Genomic DNA, 14,111 nt, shown 5'->3' with positions numbered 1-14,111 from the left:
CAAGAGTGAGGGGAGCGCATTCTTTAATACGGGTAAAGTGGCACTGACACTAATGCAAACTATAACAACAATAAGAACAAAGGTATTTTCTAAGGAGAACGCATTGACATGTAACTCACAGTATCAGTGCAATCATGGAATTTCTTAAATGGCAAACGAAGTTAATTAAAATTATTTTTAATATTTTCATAATGTGTTTTGTTGCTGTTGTCTTGGGTTGTGTTCGCATTCCCGCTAGGGAGTAAATAAACCGACAATATTATAAAATTAATTATTGTGCAAACAAATCGAATGAAATCACGCATCGCTTGAAGCGACTAAAAGGTGATTACGAATTGGAATTGTTATTGTAGTTGTTGCTGTTTTCGTTGCTCGGGCGCTGAATGGATTTGCATATTACACATTAATGTGTGTAAACATCTATTTTATTATACGTATATATTAATTTTGTGCGAATTTCGCTAAGGACAAATATTTTCAAAATTAACTGTCGATTTCCATTACAAAAATTTTACGTAACAAGTAATATTTAAGCAAAAAACTAAGCCGACTTCAATTCTCATTATTGTAAGAAATTAGAAGTACCACTTCTTTATGATCTAATGATCGGATCTAAACCATATTAGTATGGGACCATCTCTTAGGTCGACTTCAGAAAATGGAGGACGGTTTAAATTCGTCGGAATATTTTAAGGAAAATAATTCCTTTTCTAACAGAAAGGTGCTACCTCAAGAAAGAGGGTACCTCAAGAAAGGTGCTCCCATACAACTTTGGTTTAGTTCCGATTATTGGATTATGAGAAGCTAACGTTCTTCCTAAATTGTGTGTTAGCATCGGTTCTATTGTTTGCTTAAAAACTATTTGTTTCTTTTTGCGTAACAACCTGTCAAAACGATCATTTACTGATTTCCTTTGCGGTCGTACAAGTATGGCGGAAGTTGCCATATCAGAAATTATATTTAAAATCTATGGAATGAGAATGGATTACCGGAAAATTAAAGTCCTGGAGATGGCTGAGGCTATTCAACTGAGCGGGTATTTCACATTTTATAAGAATATTTGGTCCTTAGAAACGTATTTGCAATATAAATTCCGCAAGCTTTTACACTCGACTTCAAAGGGGTGTTTGGCATTGCTCGACGGCAATACGGAAAATTTTCGCGACGTTTCATTACCGTGGACGAAACATGGATTAGTGGACTCCTCCGACGTGCACCAAAGGAAGTTGGGGTGGGTCCGTCCGCCAACAAGGACATGGTGAAATTTAATTAGCTAGGGAAAATTCGACATTAACTTGAAACAAAAGCGACCGGATTTGCGAAGTTTTTAAATAATATTTGTTTGAATTGTAATGTACATCAATATACGTACTTATGTATATGTCGAATTAATTAAATTTTCTGTTTTTTTTTTTACCTTTAGTTGTAAGCTATACTATTCCATTGTGCTTAATTTGCTTTTCTTTATTTCTTACAGTTTATTGCGGTCTCTTCAAACTCCTATTGGTGAGTACTACTTACTTATATATAGAAATGTATCAGAAAATATTTTTAAGGAAATAAGTTTTTATTGAAATATCCCTCCCTAGTATCGCCCCTGAGTGGCTATAACTCCGAAACACTTTTATCGACATTCGTCTATCCTTATACATATGTATATACAGTGGCGGTCAAAAATGGATGAATGGTGTTTCGTTTCTAATATTTATAATATTTTTCAAAGTCAAATTTTGTTGATATTTTTTTATAAAAATATGTATCATGCTTTAACAAAAGCTATATAAATCACACTTTCAAATTCCACAAATTTTTATCTAAATGTCGATCTTTTTAACCAAAATTTTTAGAAATCTATTTGGGTATGCAGTTAACCGGCTTATAAAATTTTAATAAAACAAACGCAAGTTTTGAACTCCTAAAAAATGGCATTGACTTTTAATATATTTTTTTTTGCTGACGGCTTTTGCGTTTTTTTTTCATATAAATAGCGAAATTTAGGAAAAATGGCGACTTTTTTTAATTAATTTTTTTCAAATGGTCTTGCGCATATTCTTCCACAATAAATTAGGTCTATATGGAAAAAGGTGCAAAAAGCCGTCAACAAAAACAAAAGAAAAAAATATTAGAAATAAATGCGATTTTTAAGCTACTCAAAACTATAAGATACCTACTGGTATATGCACATTAGACTGCATCACCAAAAAAAGTTTCGGTTTTTCCGCCGAGATTACAAAATTTATTATACTACAGTTCATTCTTTGATGCGAAACTGTATGCGTTTGAGCGAAAGTGCGAAAATCGGCAGTTTTTTCAACAAACATATGGCACCGTTATGGCGTCTTTTCGCACAAATGCACAGCAAAGCAACAAAACAAATGCTAATTTTTGCCTTTCGAATTTTGGCATCAAAGAGTGAACTCTAGTTATATTTGAAGGCTTTTAACAAAATCTTTCGCAAAAATTTTAAGATTTACACCTCCAAAAGTAAATTTTTTTATGAATAAAAACAGTTTCGTAAAGGATTTTTTTTTAATTCCCCAGATGGCAAAATAGTTTTATCTTGAAAATATCTACACAAAAATATTAAAATTTTTTTTTAACGGAATAATAATAATGACATTTATGATGCTGTTTTTAACTTTTTTCAAAGATCGGTTTTAGAAAAACTTTATGAGCTTGGCTAAAACTATACCGCTTAAACTTATGAGGTATTATTGAAAAGGTATTTTCTCACCCTTTATATTTCTTTGCAAAAAAAACTAATTCACGTTCTGTTTTTTTCTTTTTCAATTATCAAAACATCAAGCACAGAACAACACAACAACACAGAAGCAACACAACAGAACAGGATGAGAAAATACCTTTCCAAGGATACCTCTTAAGTCTAAATTGGTAAAGTTTTGGCTCAGTTATTCGAGTTTTTCTTAAACCAATCTTTGAAAATTGTTCAAAAACATCATCAAATATGTCATTATGATTCCGTTGAAATTTTCGTTTTATATTTTTATGCAAATTCTTTAAGTTTAATTTGATTTTTTCCCTGCGGTGTTTTTTTATGCAAAAAATACTTTAAAAAATTATTTTTATTCGTAAAACCTCAATTTTTGGATGTATTTTCAAATCGGTCCAGCTTACGTAAATCTTAAAAATTTTCGAAATATTTTGGAACAAGTCTTAAAATATAATAGATTGTATAATTCCAGTGGAAAAACAGTGCCGATTTATTTTTTTGTATTGGGAAGTGATGCAGTCTAATGTACATAGTTACCAACAAGTAGTATGTATACATTCATAATACCATGTTCTGACTGACAACGAAACACTTTGAAAAAAAGTGTTGGGATTGTGGGCTCAAGGCTGTTCACACCGGCTGTTAGTGTTTTCGCTGACATTCCTCACATCCTTTGTTTACAGTTTTGCTACAAAAAAAAAAAAAAAAAATACTTTTCTTGCATTAAGAACCTTTTTCTTTTATTCTTATTTTAATTTGGCCAACCAATAAAAAAAATAAATCCGAGTATTCAAGTAGTTTTCAGCGGAAACTGGATTTCGTTTGACAGATTTTACATGGACGAAAACACAAGGTCGAAAACCACTTTTAGCAATGAAAACATGTTTTCGATGTCGGTCAGAACATGGTATAAGGTGTCAGAAAGAGTCTCATCTTCGGAATGTCATCAATATACTCACTCGCTTATAGTTTCTGGTAACGTGTCTAGTTCAAGAACACATCGCCTCTCTAGTAGGGCTGATATTTGAAAATGGTGATTATGGTGCTGTTTTATAAGTTGAATAGCTGTGGTTTCCGAAAATGAATGCAAATACAAATAAATAAGAGAGAGTTCTGGCTAGGCAGCATTACAAAAAAATTTCAAAATAATTTGCAGTTAAATGGCAAAGTGGTTGTTTCTCAAGCCAACTAAATTTTATGTCGATAGAAGTACATGGCGTATGAGTGACTTTTTATGAAAAATTTAACTGCAGAAGACTGCAGTTCTCTGATATTTTCTTAATATTTTTTACATACCCTTAGGAACTTTATTTAGGAGTTATAGCATTTTTAAGCTTTTCAGATTTTTTTCGGCAGCCTTTAGGATTATTTTGGATTTGTTTTAGAACTTTTTGTTGTTTGTAGTTACCCTTCGGAATTTATTCAGATTTTTTTTGGCTAGCTTGGATATGTCCTGCGAATAGACACCGACGCTCCAGCTCTGAAAGTATTCAGCTCCGAATCCACTGGTGGTAGGAGAGGAAGAGGGGGCCTCCCTGCTGCGATGGAAACACCAAGTGGGAAAGGACTTGTCTTCACTTGGCATTTACAATTGGCGTTAGCTGGTACAGAAAATTCGACCAAAATCGTTTAGGCGGTTACACCGCCAAATAAGAACCCAATCTTTTACTGAAATATTTAGTTGGTGGGAACTATAAAGTAAGAGAAACCGTTTCCTTCTTCAAATTTGGCTTGGCAAACGATTTTATTTTTCCGCATAATAAAATATGAATTAAAATTGTAATTTTCGAGCTCTGAAAATTACTATCTGCAAATAATAATAATTTTCCAATCAAAAATATATACCGCGGGTATATTAACACTTTCATATACACACATACATATAAATACATACATATGTATAACAAATTACTTGCCAAAAACGATACAGCATACATGACTTTATTTAAATTTCGGCAATTTGTACGTTTTTGCCGTACAGCCTTACTCAATTTGTTTGCTTACTTGCCTATTTGTTTGGGGTTTTTGCTTCGTCACGTTTTCCTAATTTCCGATAATCCTTCGATTTGGAATTTAAAGCATTCCATTAAGTGTAAAATCAAACAAAAATAACTTAAACTATAATTAAATCATAATAAAATACACAAGCAATAACAACACAATTATTTGCTGTTTTCAAAGCTGATGGCTCAAAACAGCTGCTGCGCGTTAGCGCATACATATTAAATTGATGAGTTTACACCTGTATTCACATGTGCAAACATTAATATTGATGTATAAATGTATATGCAAATTTGTATAACAATGTAATAAAATGTACGTGCAATATATAATATCGTTTAATATTTCATAATTAATTGCATTCGATTTGTGCCCACATTTTCGTTGCCTTGTATAGTTGCATACATACATATTTTTTCACCTGTTTTCAAATAGGGTGCTTCGACTTTTCATAATTTGTTGAACATTTTTTGAATATAGGCTTTACCACCCGTAGAACTTAGGTTAACTTGTTGGTCCCAGCAGCATCCAAAAGCTTGTCTTCTAATAAGTAGCGGCCGCAACTCGCGTGGTAGAAGTAAACCTTCAAGTGCATCTCTCCCATGAAAAAAGGTTCTCATAAAATCCATTTTCCGTTCGGAGTCGGCATAAAACTGAGTATTTGTGTAGTAATATTAAGGCGCAAGCCTCAAATTGGAAAAAAGTTCATCCGAGCACTAAGCAAAAGTGTAAGAGATTTTTTTAAGTTTTTTTTTTTATTTTTTAAGCGTATTCCTATAGCAAAAGTTCGTCAACTACTTAAAATCAAGTTTCACGAATGCTTCTGCAACGTAAACAAAGGGATCAAAAATAATTAGAACTATGTATGGGTCAATTTGATCAATTCTCCGAATTTCGCAAGCTTAGTTTTTAATTGCATACTCATAAACAATTATTATTTCTAAAAATAAAAAATAGAAATGAAGTTTTTCAGGAAGATGGTTTTTCAGATATGAATTTTTGAACTTTGAAAAAAAAATATTAAAAAATAATTTTAAGTTAAATAAAAATTGTTTAAGATAACTTTATTTAGATTCAAGTTCAAAAATTCATACCTTTAAAAAACACCTTGGAAATTTTAGGATTTTTAGGATCAGTTGGATTTGTTATATAAAAAACGTTTACCCAAAAATGTTATACGTTTTTGCTTCTGGGCCATTCCATTCTGACTGGTGGGACATTTTACTTCTGATCAATTGTGAATTGTAACTATGTCGTCGGAACTTATAAAACAGCCAAAGATATTTTTTAGCATAGAACGAAAACTAATGTATAAAATTGTTTTACAAAGAATGAAAATAACTCTATTTTACCCTTGTGCACTCAAAAATGAATTTTAGCAAGAAAAGTATTCACGAACCATGTTTCTTTTGTTGTAAAATGTGAACTATACGTTTTCGTTTTCAATAAAAATTAAGTTTATATAACCTTCATAGAAATATTAAAAAATATTTAAAGTTGTGACTGGTGGGACATCTTCTTGTTACTAGTATAAAGTAATTATGCATGAAATAAAAATTTTCATAGACAAAGGTTACAACTTCTTTTTATTTATTTTTTTAATAATCTCTAACAGATTAATGAAATCTAGTCATTTAAAAAGAGGTTACTACTAAAATAGAGGTAATTAGGGCATATTAAATTTATGTCGTTTCCCCTCTATGATTTTTTTATTCCAAAAATTCTGTAATTTTTTTATCCTTTTTTTATATTTTTTCTTTATACATCTAAATATCACCTTTAAAACCAGACCGAAGCCAGTTGTAACCACATTTTGTAACTATATCTAACAGTTTCCAAGATATTCAAAAAGTAAACTTGCTAAATCCCAGAAACTGTGAAATTCAGATTACTGCATAACTTTCGAAAAAAAATACATTTATTTATATTTTCCTTTGGCAAACTTTGTTATACATATAGCATAAGAAAGGTTCTGACAACAATTCATAGAAATAAAAAATGGTCAGATTGACCTGTATGTGCATATGTATGTATATAAAAAAACAGTGAAGAAAGCACATATAACCTCAACGAGATACTTCTGCGGTAGTGTAGAGTCGGCGTCGGATGAAATTAGATTAAGAATAGTAGATACTATCTGGGTCGTCATGTTCTTAGCAGGAGCGAGAACCGAATGAAAAAATTTTGTCGGTTAGGTTCAGCGGCTCGAGCCGGTTTTGCATCTCTGAACTCGCACATCACAATAGTTTTATTTTTGGGATTTCAACCGGGGTCTTGGTTTGGTTCAACGGTTCTGGAAAAAAAGTATTTGTGTTATTTTTATTCAATAACAATCCAACAATCCATGTATATTGTATATAAAAACATATACGTACATATATAATTTATATCATACGCTATATGTAGTAAAAATGTATCGGATGGTAAACAAACGTATATCTAAAAAAAAACTTACCAAACTTACGAAAATTAGGCTCTTAAAAATTGGTCATGTAGAATAACAATATATGTAGGTATCGCATAAAAGGAAAATTCTGTAGAATAAAAAGAAAATTATTGGCGCATAAAGACGAATGAGTACTGGAAAGTCCTTTAAAAATTTTATTTATGAATACCCTTGTAAATTTGTAATATGTCTTTTTGAAACACGACCACGTCCTCGAATTCCGCAATCTAACTTTATAAGTTAAAACAAAAAAAATTAAATTATTTAAAAGGACATTTTCAATATCTATTCATCCTTGTGAAACAAAAAAACGTATTTTATTTTTTAATTCTACACCAAAAAAAAAAACTTCTCTTAATTGAAGAAAAAAAGGCAATAAAAATTAAGAAAAATGGGATCGAAACAGCACTAAAGGAGTTTTATTCTCTTTTCATATCCAACATTTCTTCAAAATGATAGATTACATCCACGGTTCCATATTTTCGTGAACGTTTTTACACTTTCCAAAGAAAAATTACGCATTCGGGAAAATTTTTTACTCATTCGGAAGAATTTTCTACCTTAAAGTAAGGAAAGTTTTTCTTTGTTCCAGAGATGGATTTTTGGTTCAGTGTACCAAATTTTCTCTTTCGGCTAGTACCCATATAATTATTTTACATTGCACTGAATTTACAAAAAATCGGTTAACCCGTTACAAAACCAGTTCACTACCGTGGCTCTTAGTGCTTAGAATTAACGATATACATATAATAGGAAGTCTACTCATAACATACATACATAAGCCCTTCCCTCTATATCTCCCGCTCTAAAGATAAGGCACATTAAACAGATAAATAGTAGCAGCAAAGCCATGCAAAGCTCTGATGGACATCATCTTCATTTGCTCTAGGGTCCAGAGTTGTTTCCATTTTCCAGCACACCATTTCAATGTCTTCTTACAGAGCTCTTCTGAACGTTACAGAAAATTTTATTATCGAATATAAATTAATCGAAATCAGTTGACATTTGAGAAGTAGGCAGGTCTTTTGCACCCAACGGAATTTTTCCCCACTGTGCACTGGCGAAAATGCCGGATTATATAGAGTACTGGTAATAATCGCAGTTCCTCTGTCTAGGTTTTCTGAACACCCAACTTCCCTTTGGATTAATATCGGTCTGCTGTTGAATATTGGGACTTGGCGCTACTCCACACAGCTTGGATCTATAACAAATCTTATATTTATTTGTAAATATTTATTACTTGATATGTTTTTTGTGTATTGATGTTAAACAGTAAATACTTTGGTTGCCCAAAAATCCATATCGTGCAGTGCCTGAGTGAACTAAGTGCGAACAAATACTTCGATTAAAGTGAGACAGCCTGTATGTAAATAAATTAAAAACTAAAAACCGCTTATGCACTTAAACGCTACATTATTTTGTAATCGTTAATAGCGCAATAAAAGTAATGGTTGCTTTACAAAAAAAAAAAAAATTGTAAATGGCGACGATTACTCAACACAACTATTTGTGCACAGGTGTATTTAAAAGAATGTCGTATGTATGTATGTTTGTTTTTGTTTGTCAAATTGAGCTGCAGCATACGATTGAACACATAAATTTTAATACGAGTATCGCACAATCGGATTATTTTTTAGTTTTTTTTTATGGAAAAAATAGTCGCTTAATTAAGTGTTAATCTCTCTTTAATGCATAGTTTTTACTTATTTAAAAGCAATTTTTAGTTTGAAATTACTACAAAATAAATTTAAATTATAACATGGCACTCTAAATTACCGTTGGCCGGCTATGAAAAAAATCACACGGCGTCTTTAGGAATATTTGACAGTAACCTTTAAAGTCTTAAAGCCATTTTACCTTATTCAAGCATACCACATCACTACACAAACATACATAATAATATATTAAATATACCAAAATATTCCGAACGGGGGAAAAAATCGAAACTCTCCATTGTGCAAGTATTTGCGACAACTTTTCCACAGCAACTTTGTCTGCATAAAAATGTAACAATTGAAATACTACATAAATATGTAGGTACTCATTACCTGCAACATAACCTCAGCTAATAAGTTCTAACAGATTTGACAATAGCAGCAGGTATGTATATCTATAAATCTGCCATGTCTAAACTTTACCTAATCAAATTCGTGTTGCTAAATTATTGTAATTATCAACAATTAGTAGCGAAAACAATTAGAGCGTGACCTTGTTCATTGAATGGAAATATTTACTTGGATTTTCACTTAACGTACACACATACATACGTACATACGTACATGCACATTAGAGCGAGTCGAAAATCTATTTTTCTCGCAGCCCTTTAACTTATCGTTAATCTCAAACTTATCTTTTTTCAGTAAAAATTTTAATTGTTCTCTTAATAATTGCACTGGCCTATAGTCAAAAGTTGTAAAGTACAGCATTGATATAGTTAGAAACACTAACTAGTTTACTTATGTTTATGCATATAATAAAAAAAATTACAAATATTTTTAGGAAGCTGACAAAAATATTCGTTCTATTTTTTATTTTTATTTTTTTAAATAATTTGTTTGTAATGTGAACGATTTTTATCATATTAATATCATAAATCAGTAAGTTTCGCATTTAATTTGGTAATTATTACGTACCCATCGAGTAATATTTACCAAATTTATATCGAAAAACTTAGATGGATTTCTAGTTTTTTTTTTTTTCTACAAAACTTTCTTTCTTTGAAACCATTCCGCTCCAATTTTCAATACTGCAAAAATGCACTTTAAATGGATGTTTCTCACCCTAATTGCATTTTGTAAACTTATGTGCTTGAATTTAGTATTAACTTATCAAACGATTCCTAATCTTGGACAACACATGTTTGAATTCATTCAGCAGGATTTTGAAAACTGAACAAATCTGCCTGACCAAGTCCATGCTCCTGTTAATATTATATAAACATTCGGAAACATAAAAACGTTTGAAATAAATCTAGTCCACTTTTTTTACATTTTTCACTTGGTTGCTGAAGTAATGAAGAATTGAAAATTCATCAGGGAAAATTATCGTTCTCGTAAGCCTTATCTTGCTATCTTAAAAACTTGTAGTCTTATTGAAAAATGATATATGAACGTGAGATGCTAAATTTTATAACCTTTCATTTTAGAAGTCGTGCTTTTATAACAAAAAACGCACTCCATAGATATTACCGGCCAAAGTTTCATTTTTAAAATTCATACTCTTTGAATCAACTGCGCGGGCAAAAGATAATTCTAAATTCGTTCTTTCGTGGCCAATAACAATTGGCATTGACCTAAGACAACATAATATTACTATTACAATACCGCCAAATGCCTTTTATTTTTGCCCCTATAAAATCGACCCAGCCTAATGCACATACTGCACAGACTAACGTATTTATATGTGAATCAAAATAATTATCTTTACTATACAAAATTGTTACAAACTCTTTTGACAGGTAGATACAATTATTTATGTGTATTAGGGTGTCTCCCCAAAAGAAGTCGAAGTTCTTCCAACGGAATTATAAAATCTATTATGTTTAATGACTTCAGAAAAACTATTTCGGAAAATTTTAAGATTTGCGAGAGCTTTGAAAAATCATTTTTTTATAAATAAAATTTGTTATAAAAAAAATTTTTCATTTTTCTTTTTTGTGCAGACCTTTTCAACGTAAAATGATAATATGATAAGGCAGCTCAGGTCTAAATTGAATGAGTTAACCACTTGCAAAACTGCAAAAATTATGTGCGAAAACGGTGAAAACTCGTTTTTTGTTACGGCTACCAAAGGAAGACTGCAGAGTAGTTACCGGTTTGCGTACGGGGCATATCGTGGTGGCTGCTCATGCATTAAAAATGGGTATCACTAGCGAGGACAGGGACCAGGGAAACCTTGGAGCATCTTTTCTGCCGATGTCCTGCACTGTCAAAAAAAGGAAATCTTAATATTTTTTCCGAAATATTTTTTGGTTGAAGTCTTAGAACATAATATAATTTATAATTCGCGTTGGAAGAACCGTATCGATTTTTTTTCTTTTTGGTGTGGAGAGTGTTGCGCCATAATGTAGATAATACATAGTTACACTACAAACCTTGCGCGAGCTTAGTGGGCATATATATAGAATATATATATAGTATATCTACCCGTAAACGTAGATACCTATGTAAATGCATATTTTTACCTCTCAGAATGATCTAATAGTTTATTCATTGTCTACATGTACACATATGAAAGTATGTACAAGTATACACATTCATCACAATGGGTCTAACTGGCCTGATTGTGCCTCTCTGCCAGAATGCGCGGAGTGGCAACCACCGTAGCCTAACCTACCTATGTATGTACATATGTACGTATATAGATTTATCGACTACTTACTATCGTAATAGCGATTATAACACATACATACATACATATATACATACTTATAGATATTAGTTGGAATGAAATCATTTGAATCTTAGAATTAATGAGTGTCTAGTTGTCTTTGAAGCTTTGAATGTAAACTGGATACATTAATGAGCATGCATTTATCCTGCAACTATGTACATGAATGTGCACATCCTTACATTACTAGCTAACCTTTAATTTTTCGAGGCTTTTAGCGTCTACAAGTATTTAGGTGGTTGCAATTACACATACTTGGACTACCAGCTCGGAGCCAGTCGGTCTTTTACCACGCTCGAAGCTATGAACAAAAATCGTGTCAATGACATTTAAAGCTTGTTTAATACCACGTTGGAAAATTTTGCTAAATCTATTGAAATACATACATACATATGTATGGAAACGGTGTAATATTTGGTCTCACTACGTAAATACGAATCGGACGGCGTCCTTTAAATACAACCAACAGCATTGAAATATGGGCTTTTTTTTAGCCTGGGAAATTTGCTAGTCCGCCTCCGGGCTATCTTTAGCCTGAAAATCCTTGCAAACGCGTTATCAACTAAACCATACCAAGAGAAATGAAATGCTTCCTAATATTAGTTCCTTGAGTGGGAATGAGAAAATGTGGTAGATTGGATTAGTTGGAATTAATGAAAGTCTAATCTGCTACAATATTCAGAACGATTTTGTAAAAGAGTAAAGGGACGCCGCAAGGCAAGCAGTTCTACCAGATAACGCGGGCCTTAAGAGCAACCAAAGCTCTTCGGCTGCGCTAGGAAAGAAGTTTATCTCTGTTGGCAGAATTTATGCAGAAAGTATTAGCAAAGTTATTAATTGGGTCCATTAAATTCATTTTAAGCCTCTCTTAAGTCCGTCTAGTTCAGCAGATAGCAAACGTAAGGCTGAATCTGGCTTTTGGTAGTCATAAAATTGCTTCTGATGAACCAGGACGGATGTTTGACTTCAACGTGTTTTTAGGTGCGGCATTCCAGCATTTACTTAGGCTTCGAAGATCAAACGACATAATAATTTACCCCGTGGCCGTCGTAAGGGCATAGCTCTGAAAGATTTCTAGATTCGTCCATTGCGGTCTCCTGGTATCGGGTGGCCACACAGGCGCAATATCTGGCCAATCTCACCGAACACATTTCACATTTGGTACAATTAAATACGGAAGTACTTAAAAGAGCCTTGATGGGGTTTCAAAAATATTATTTTTCTGCTCCCCACTAACCTCCTTTTCAAAAAATTCGCGGCTCTTTTTGATATATGGCATAGTATGCAGTACATACATATGTACGTGCTTAGAGTCATAAGATCCCTATAGGGCATTCCCATAACTGGATATGTATGCACTTAGATGCATTGACATACATATATCCGCAGGTATGTATGTATGTATGCCAGTACTTTTCTATGCTCACCAAACCATTACACACCACGTCAACTGCAAAATGCGTGTTCCATGCATAATGATCAAAAGTTCCACACATATTCTATTTCTTTTTTTTTTATTGTTTTCCAAGCGCCATTCGGGGAAAAGTGCGGGGGACCGAGTTTAATGTGACGAGGTGTAAAATGCGTGGCGCGACGTGTTGCTGTTAGTACTTGTGTTGTGTCGAATAATGAGTTGTAGCCCGCAGCTGTGCTTTGTTGCTGCAGCTTGTTTTTTTTACAATGCTTTTTTTGTTGGTTATTTTTTTGTCAACCATCAACGCTGTTGCGGTTTATTTGCCGGCGCACGTATGTAGTTGCAGTCAGTCATCATTATCGCTTGTAGCCATCCATGCCTGCCTCGCCAGAAATCCAACGCACTGACTGACTGACTCACGCTTTTTGTAGTCAACTCTTTTGGCTTTTCAGGTATTTTCATTTTCCTCGTCGCATAGTTTTTCAGTTGCATTATTTTGTTGTTGAATTTTATTTTATGTACGACTACATTCGGCGCTTTGTTTGCTTTCGGTCTGCTGCTTCCTGCCTCGCGTTTTTTCCTGTCCACTTACTTTGCCCTTTTTGCCACATCTCGTTATTGGTTAATGGTTTTATTTTTAATTTTACATTAGTACTCTTTTAATATAGGCACATTTCGGCGCGACTGTTGATTTACTCGCTCATAAGCGACACAAATAGCTCTTTAAAAATATGCTTACTTTTCCCTCATGCAAATATTTTTACCATCTGAAAATCAATAGTTTTTGATGAATCGATACTTCTTCCTCGTTTTCCTTGGCCGGCAATCAGCTCGCCTTACTTAAGTAGCAGTAATCGTGTATTTTTGAGTATTTTTTCGATGGATTACATTATTATCTTATGGGAACCCCACAAGCCGAACGAAGTGAACTCAAGAGTTTTAGTGTCACTTCCTTCTATCGCCAGAAAAAAGGAACAGTCCAGCGCCTTCGTCTTGGTCTGCAGGCTGTATCGGAGATACAGCCGCTATATTTAAACGTAGAATACGTGGTATGGTTATTGATTGAATATCAATAGAAAAATCGATAAAAATATTGGTAACAAAACCAATAAAAATATCGACAACAAAAT

General features: G+C 32.8%; 1 long non-coding RNA gene across 2 annotated transcripts in view; it reads left to right on the top strand.

The window, feature by feature from the left end:
- The window catches only part of LOC118743123, a 104,816-nt gene that overhangs the window by 54,087 nt on the left and 36,618 nt on the right, over window positions 1–14,111 (top strand). The window contains exon 4 of one of the 2 annotated variants that reach the window (XR_004993427.1): window positions 1,478–1,508. The exons of the other annotated variant lie outside the window; for it this stretch is intronic. This is a non-coding gene — a long non-coding RNA (uncharacterized LOC118743123). Of the gene's footprint in view, window positions 1–1,477; window positions 1,509–14,111 lie in introns of those variants that run through there. 2 annotated transcript variants of the gene reach the window in all.

This window comes from Rhagoletis pomonella, unplaced genomic scaffold, assembly GCF_013731165.1.
Source record: "Rhagoletis pomonella isolate Grant_MI unplaced genomic scaffold, Rhpom_1.0 Rhpom_scaffold_00001, whole genome shotgun sequence".
Lineage (NCBI taxonomy): Eukaryota > Metazoa > Arthropoda > Insecta > Diptera > Tephritidae > Rhagoletis > Rhagoletis pomonella.
Note: the sequence above shows the minus strand (reverse complement) of the source record. Positions and strands in the feature narration are given on the sequence as shown.